This window comes from Cebus imitator, unplaced genomic scaffold (genome assembly GCF_001604975.1).
Source record: "Cebus imitator isolate Cc_AM_T3 unplaced genomic scaffold, Cebus_imitator-1.0 Scaffold57, whole genome shotgun sequence".
NCBI classification, from domain to species: domain Eukaryota; kingdom Metazoa; phylum Chordata; class Mammalia; order Primates; family Cebidae; genus Cebus; species Cebus imitator.
The window spans coordinates 152,445-160,601 of NW_016107372.1; the positions used below are offsets into that span (position 1 = coordinate 152,445).

General features: G+C 51.3%; 1 protein-coding gene across 1 annotated transcript in view; it reads left to right on the plus strand.

Annotated features, from left to right (window-relative positions):
* Positions 1–7,108: 7,108 nt before the first annotated feature.
* The window catches only part of NCL (nucleolin), a 24,411-nt gene continuing 23,362 nt past the window's right edge, over positions 7,109–8,157 (plus strand). The window contains exon 1 of the mRNA XM_017529039.2: positions 7,109–7,519. The gene's annotated coding sequence lies outside the window, so the exon portion shown is untranslated. The remainder of the gene's footprint in view (positions 7,520–8,157) is intronic.

The following is an 8,157-nucleotide window of genomic DNA, read 5'->3' on the forward strand; positions in this document are numbered from 1 at the left end:
CCAGCTACTTGGGAGGCTGAGGCAGGAGAATCGCTTGAACTCGGGAGGCAGAGGTTGCAGTGAGCTGAGATCATGCCATTGCACTCCAGCCTGGGTGACGAGAGAAACTCTGTCTCAAAAAAAAAAAAAATTAATTGAAGTAATATGTACTTATTGTAGAATATTTGGATATTATAAAGAAATTTTGAGAAAATCTCAGCAGAGATTTTCTCAGCAGAGGTAAGCCCTGTAAATATTTAGGGATGTTTTCTTTCAATTTTCTATGTGCGATTTGATGTGGTTAAGCACATTATGGATGGACCATAGTGTATCCTGCTGTATGCCCTCCCTCTCCCACTCAACAGCAAGCCCTAAATAGCTCTCCATCTTCAGGCTCAGGTTATGTTTATTTGATTTCTCAAGGAGTGCACTTATGGGCTTTGCTAACTGGTGAGTTCTCTTGGCAACACGTGAGCATGGCTGAGTTGATTTTCCAATGTAGGATCCCTCTTCCTTTCTGGCAGGCTCATAGAAGGCTGGAAGAAAACCCTGGCTGTTCTGGGAAGAAGAGGCAAATCTTATCACTGGAGAGTCTCAGGATAGCCTCAGTGCAGAGGTCTTGGGACTGCTAATGAGTGTGAAGCTAAGCTCCAACAGCCATAGCAGAGCAAAGAGATGAAGACGGAGGGACTTTAGGGCAAGGCAGTGAGGTGTTGGGATTCTGGTAGCCTCTGAGAAAGCTGACTTAAAAGGCAAACCTAGATTCAGATTCCTTCCTTTAATAAGAGAGACTTGACTATAAAAGTGGGTGGGTGAGAGTGTGGTGGTGAGGGCCAAGGGGGTGCTCAGAACAGGCCTCTGGAGGTTGAGTGAGATGGCAGAGCAGGGCTAGGCTCTTCTCCAGAGGAAACTTGGGGACCGTTTCGGAAAGGATGAGTGACTAAAGGTACAGAGTGACTTTGAGGATGGCAGTGCAGCCGGGAGTCTGACAAGGCAGGGCAGTGAGATTAGGGCCCAGGGATGGAGATGGAAGTTGGGGTGAAGGATGGGGAGACTGGCTAGGCATGTGGCCTCTGAATGTCAGGTCATTGTGGTTGAGCCTTTCAGCTCTGGATGAGCAAGGGACAGTCCCGGGATCTGCTTTCGGCTGCATTCTCCTGTCTGAGGAAAGTCTCACAGCTGCACTCTCACGCAGCTGACTCCTGGCTCTGTGTTTTTGGAAATTTTGTTTCTACTGGCTCTTCTAATGCCCACATCTCTGGCACACTGCCTTTAAATTTCTATTTTTAGAAATGTGTAAAATTGACACTATTCCCCAAATTCAGTAGGTGCAAATGGAAAAGTCTCTGACTTATCCTCTAGCCACCCAGCTCCTTTGTATAGAAGGAGCCAATATTATTGGCCTCTTCTTGTATTCCACTGTTCAAGACAGGAATTATGTATTCTTTTCCTGCTGATTTTTTACACAAAGCAACAAGCTATAACACATTTTCCTATACCTTGCCTTTTTGTCGTTTAAAGTATTTTAGAGATACATCTGTAATGAACAGCTGTTCCCTTTGTTTTCATAGCTCTAGTGCTCCATTGCATGGATGTACAAGAATGTCCTTAACCAGTGTATTAGGTTAACTCTACCTGCTGTAGTGGATGGACCCCAGTTCTTAGTAGCGCAACACAGTAAGTGTTTATTTCTCACTGATGCCACATTCAGAGTGGGGTATTCCTGGGCAGGTGGCCTTCTGTGTGGTCATCTGGGGACCCAGTCTTCCTCTGTTTTGCTTCTTTATCCTGTTCTGGGTCATTGGAAAGATCTTAATTCAGCGAGTAGATAGGAGAGAACAAGGAGGATCCAGTAGGGGCACTTGGTACAGGCCAGGCCTGGATAGGTTTTTACCAGTCAAGGTCCAGCACCACACCTCTAGTCCCAAGGAGGCTGGGCAGGTGCTGCAGCTACACATCCAGGAAGAAGAGGGATTCTGGGTTGGCTGAGTGGCTAGCCTGTCTCTACTGCCCTTGGCTTCTGTTGAGGCTGCCATAGTCTCAAGAGAATCCAGAACCAAGCCTCTTGCTGGGCATGTGCCCCTTCCAATCCTGCCCTCTCCTTCCTTTCACAGGCAAAGGTCTTGGGATAGTCCCCAAATTCCCTGACTGCAGTTCCTCGTCTATAGCTCCTCCGTGCACCTGTGATACCTGTTGTGCCTCCCAACCCCCACAAAAACTCTTTTCTCAAGGTCACTAGGGACCTCTGTGGCAAAGGCTTCTAGAAAGATTTTGTTTTTTTTCTTGAGGTGGAGTTTTCACTCAGTCACCCAGTCTGGAGTGCAGTGGCACGATCTCAGCTCACTGTAACCTCCGCCTCCCAGGTTCAAGTAATTCTCCTGCCTCAGCTTCCTGATAGCTGGAATTACAGGCACCCACCCCACGCCAGCTAATTTTTGTATTTTTAGTAGAGATGGGTTTCACCATGTTGGCCAGGCTGGTCTCCAACTCCTGACCTCAGGTGATCTGCCTGCCTTGGCCTCCCAAAGTGCTGGGATTATAGGTGTGAGCCGCTGCGCCTGGCTGGAAGTTGATTTTTAGATCTAATTTTTTTTTTTTTTTTTTTGTTTTTTGAGACGGAGTTTCGCTCTTGTTACCCAGGCTGGAGTGCAATGGCGCAATGTCGGCTCACCGCAACCTCCGCCTCCTGGGTTCAGGCAATTCTCCTGCCTCAGCCTCCTGAATAGCTGGGATTACAGGCACACGCCACCATGCCCAGCTGAATTTTTGTATTTTTAGTAGAGACGGGGTTTCACCATGTTGACCAGGATGGTCTCGATCTCTTGACCTCGTGATCCACCCGCCTTGGCCTCCCAAAGTGCTGGGATTACAGGCGTGAGCCACCGCGCCCGGCCTTAGATCTGATCTTAATCTCAGCAACAGCTAACACTGCCACCCTTTCCTCTCACTTGAAGTCTCCTTATTCTCATTTCCCCTCCTCTCTGAAGACTTCGCAGGCTATCCCCTCCCTCTTACTGTCCCCTCCATGCTGTGTTCCTCTGATGACTTTCCCCATAGCTTGCAGAGGCTTTGCCTTTTAGCTCCACAAGATGTTGGAAGCTCAGCTTGTACTTTACTTGCCATAGCCCTGGACATATTCATTTCTCCTGGAGTCTTGGTGCCTTTTATTGAGAACAGCATTCAAAACCAAGATCTGGCCGGGCTTGGTCAGATCGGTGGCTCACTCCTGTAATCCCAGTACTTTAGGAGGCCGTGGAAGGGGGATCACCTGAGGTCAGGAGTTTGAGACCAGCCTGGCCAACATGGCGAAACTCCATCTTTGCTAAAAATCCAAAAATTAGCCGGAGTGGGGTGGGTGCCTGTAATTCCAGCTACTCAGGAGGCTGAGGCAACAGAATTGTTTGAACCAGGGGGTTGGAGGTTGCAGTGAGTCAAGATTGTGCCACTTCATTCCAGCCTGGGAAAAGGAGCAAAACTCCATCTCAAAACAACAACAAAAGATCTGGGTGCTGGGCGGGTTCACTGGTATCGGCTGTTAGTACTTTCAGGCCTTTCCAGTGGATAGAGTTAGGAAATATATGTCTACACATGTGTATCTCTAAAACTCTTTCTTTCTTTTTTTTTTTTTTTTTTTTTTTTTTTTTGAGACGGGGTTTCGCTCTTGTTAACCCAGGCTGGAGTGCAATGGCGTGATCTCGGCTCACCGCAACCTCCGCCTCCTGGGTTCAGGCAATTCTCCTGCCTCAGCCTCCCAAATAGCTGGGATTACAGGCACGCGCCACCATGCCCAGCTAATTTTTTGTAGTTTTAGTAGAGACGGGGTTTCACCATGTTGACCAGGATGGTCTTGATCTCTTGACCTCGTGATCCACCCGCCTCGGCCTCCCAAAGTGCCGGGATTATAGGTGTGAGCCACCGCGCCCGGCCCTCTAAAGCTCTTTCTATAGCTGTATGTATTTTAAAAACCAGGAGTTTGCAGCGATGTCTCCAATTCCAGTCTAACACCATAGTGTTTATTCTAGCCTACTCTTCTCATTATTTATTTGTTTAGAGACATGGTCTCACTGTGTTGCCCAGGCTGGACTGTGGTGGTGTGATCATAGCTCACTGTGGCCTTGAATTCCTGGGCTCAAGCGATCCTCTGCCTCAGCCTCCCAAGTAGCTGGGACTACAGGTGTGCACCACCACCTGTGGCTGATTTTTTATGTTTTATCTTTTTTGTAGAGATAGGGGTCTCGCTCTGTTGCCCCAGCTGGTCTCTGACTCCTCACATCAAGCAATTCTGCCACAGCTTCCCAAAGTGCTGGGATTACAGGCATGAGCAACTGTGCCCGTCCCCTTTCCTTATTTTTAGCTCATTTGCCTGATGGTGAGAAATCTGGGTCTTGTTAGCCCACAGTATATATACTTGCTCAGTGCCAGAATCCACATCAGGTCCCTGTGAAAAAGAGAGATGTGAATTAGACATCAATTGTGTGCTCCTCTACCAACGGCACAATAGTGTGCAGTTTTTTTCCTCTTTAGCCTTAAAGTATATAGTCAAGATGCTGTTTTCTAAAGCTCCGTAGGTTACTGCTCCCACAGGGTGCCTGAGTGTAGATTACTCGCATGTAACACAGCAGGTTCACTTGTTTCTGTTTGTATTCCATTTTGGGTCACCTCTACCACCCTTCTCCAATTCCTTGTTGATTTTAATTTTTTTTTTTTTTTTTTTTTTTTGCTTGAGTCCAGGAGGCGGAGGCTGCAGTGAGCTGAGATTGTGCCAGTTCACTCCAGCAGCCTGGGCAACAGAGTGAGACTCCATCTTAAAAACAGAATCATAAGGAAGAGAAAATCTGTTATACTATTCATTAGGTGTAAGTGGATCACCATAAAGGTTTTCATTCTCATCTTCACATTGAATAGGCTGAGGAGGAAGAGGAGGAGGGGATGGTCTTGCTGCCTCAGGGGTGGCCAAGGCACAGACGTGTACCCACAGTTGAAACCGTGTTGTTCAAGGGTGAGCTGGACTCAGAGAAGTGTTACCTCTCCTGTCCCTTCTCCCCTCTCCCACCTGTCACAACCTGCTTTGTGCTCCAATACCTAATAAACGGCCAGTCTCATGAGTTTCTGGTGTATCCTGACTGTTACGTCTTCAGGCACATGGAGGTTTTGCAGTTCCCCTTCTTTCTGGATGAAAGGCAACCCACTGCAGGTATGTTTCACACTTGGCTTTTCCCCTTTGACAGTATTTTGGGAATCATGAGTAAGTCATTGGACTTATAGGATGGAGAGCAGGCACTGGCCCCACTGCCAGTACACCCTGGGTGCACAAGGGGAGGGCGAGCAGGGGCTTGGCGGTGCCTTCACAGAAACGCTCTCCTCAGCTGTTGCCTTTGTTAGCATTCACAGCCAAGGACAGAAGTACCAAATCATGATTCTATTATTTTTTTTTTTAATTTGAGACCAAGTCTTGCTCTATTGCCCAGGCTGGAATGCAGTGGCACAATCTCGACTCAATGCAACCTCCACCTCCTGGGTTCAAGCAGTTCTCCTGCCTCAGCCTCCCAAGTAGCTGGGATTACAGGCACGTGCCACCATACCTGGATAAGTTTTTTGTATTTTTAGTAGAGACGAGGTTTCACCATGTTGGCCAGGCTGGTCTGGAACTCCTGACCTCAGGTGAGCCTTGGCCTCCCAGAGTGCTGGGATTACAGGCCTGAGCCGCCTTGCCCAGCCATGATTCTATTATTTCTAAGGGGAGGGGGAATCGTAAACATTTTGATTATCAATTTTAATACAAAGAGGCCATAAAATCTAGCCAGAAAAGCATCCCTCTCTTATGGAAGATCTTTTATGTATTTTGTATATCAAGAATCCCCACAGGTATCCTGCAAACTCGATCTTCTCCCATTTTACAGAAGAGGGAAGCCTAAGCCTCAGAGACGAAGTAACTCCTCAGGGTCGCACAGCTGGGAAGCCACAGAGCGCCTGATTATTCTTGCTCCCCCACCCATGCCTTTGAGACCATACTGCAGCCTCCTCTGCCCCACCACCATCTGTCACACACAGCGCCCCCAGGCTGGGTCCACAGGCCGCGGGAAGGGTCACTGGGAGGGCGGGAACCTGCGCACCAGCTGAAGGGACACCGCCCGGCCCAAGAAACCGCATCCCAGAGGCAGCCTCCACCGCCAGCTGAGGGGCAGAGGGGCTCGGGGTCTCAGCGCCTGCGGGTGGGAGATGGCGTGAGGTCTGCACGGCGGACGTTGGGAGTCCTGCGGGCCGCCCGAGGACCACGTAGCCTCAGGGGAATGCTGGGCCAGAGAAGACCCAGTACCTGCCCCGAGGAGCCCCGGCCACCCTGCCTGCTTCCTACACTGGGCTGACTGCCTGGACTGCGCTCCACAGGCTCCGTGGCCTCCTTCCCGTTCGGTCTCATGGCCCCTGTGGCCACTGCCCTACCCTACTCTACCCCACCCCAGCTCCTCCAGCGAAGGTGCCCTAACCCGAGGCTTCTGTGCCACCTTGACAATGGCAGCCCTCATCTGCCACGGCGGAGAAGTCCTGAAACCCTTAGACTTTAGTCGCTTCTGTTCCCTCCAGGTAAGCACGCGCAGGGCCAGCCTGGTAACTTGGGTTCCCGCCCGGGCCTCCCCGTGTGCCTTCTGCTCTCCACGGGGCCTGCTGCTGCCCACCACCCGCGACCCAGGGCTTCCTGTCGGCCGCCAGCACCAGCCTGACCCTCGGACGAGAGCCCACTACTGCCCAACCCAGGCCTTCTGTAGGGTCCCCTTCTCTCCAGGTACGGCCTCATTATCCCCACGTGGTCCCCCTCCTCCCCATGGCCGCCCCATGCCCATGTAGGGTTCCCGTTTTCCTGGCGTGTGTTCTCCGCCCTCTTCATGTGGGGTACCGGTTCTCTCCAGGCTTCTGGAAGGTGGGTGAACTGGAGACAACCATGGTCAGGGAGCCTCGGGAAGGCTGAGCAACGGCAGGAAAGGGACGGGCTCGGCGCATTTCTCAGAAGTAAAGTGATGGGATCCCTAGGCAGCGGGAGGCCTGGCACCCAGGACCACAGTTTGACGGGCCTGGCGCAAAGTGAAAATGCAGGGCTCGTGCTCGGCAGTAACTCAGACGTCAAGATGGCGACAGCAGAGCTTCCAGCCAAGCCCAGAGCCCCGCCAAATGCAGGCCACACACTTGCAAACCCGCCCTGCTGCATCTGCGAGTCGGGCGCCCAGGAAGGCACGGGGCTCAGGGGCTGCCTGGAGAGGCCTGGCCCCCTTTCCCGGAGCGCCGCTCCAGAGCTGTGCCAGACCCAGGCTGCCGCGGCACCGCCACCTGCTGGCCACCTTGGGCCCCTGCTGCGCCTCTCGTAGAGAAGGACATTGTGTGGAGTGGCCAAGCGCCTCGTGACCCAGACAGTACCTTCGTAGAAGAGAAAACAGCCGAGGAGGGAGCATTCTGCAGGAGTTCCCATCAGCTACAGCACCCCAGTGACGGTGGCAGCACGTTACTGTTACTGTCACTCTTGAACTGCCCTGTGCCTTCCATCAGCAAGGTAAGAAGATGATCCCCCCTATAGATAAGGAAATGAATTCAGAATTGGAGTTTTTTGGTCTGGTGCGATGGCTCATGCCGGTCATCTCAGTACTTTGGGAGGCCCAGGCAGGCGGATCATCTGAGATTAGGTGTTTGAGAGAAGGCTGGCCAATATGGTGAAACCTCATCTCTACTAAAAACAAAACAAAAATTAGCCGGGCATGATGACAGGCGCCTGTAATCCCAGCTACTTGGAAACCTGAGGCAGGAGAATCACTTGAGCTCGGGAGGCTTGAGGTTGCAGTGAGCTGAGATCGCCCCACTACACTCCAGCCTGGGTGTCAGAGTGAGACTCCGCCGCAAAAAAAAAAAAAAAAAAAAATGGCGTTTTCTGGCTGCAGAGGCAATGGAGCGGCCTCCTGTAACCCTTCTCTATTCTCCAGGTGCTCCCCTGATCATTCTGTGGGTACCCGCCTCTGCCTCCCACTCTGGTGCTGACCCCCTGGGGGTGGGGTGGGGCAGGTGGCCCAGGAACACACATTATCATAACCACCACATTGCCTGGGCACATAGGTGGGGCTGTAATCCAGGGACAGTCTGGGGCTCTTCTTTGTGGGAAATGGCTTCTGGAAAAGATGTTTGCAAGACTCTGTCTCA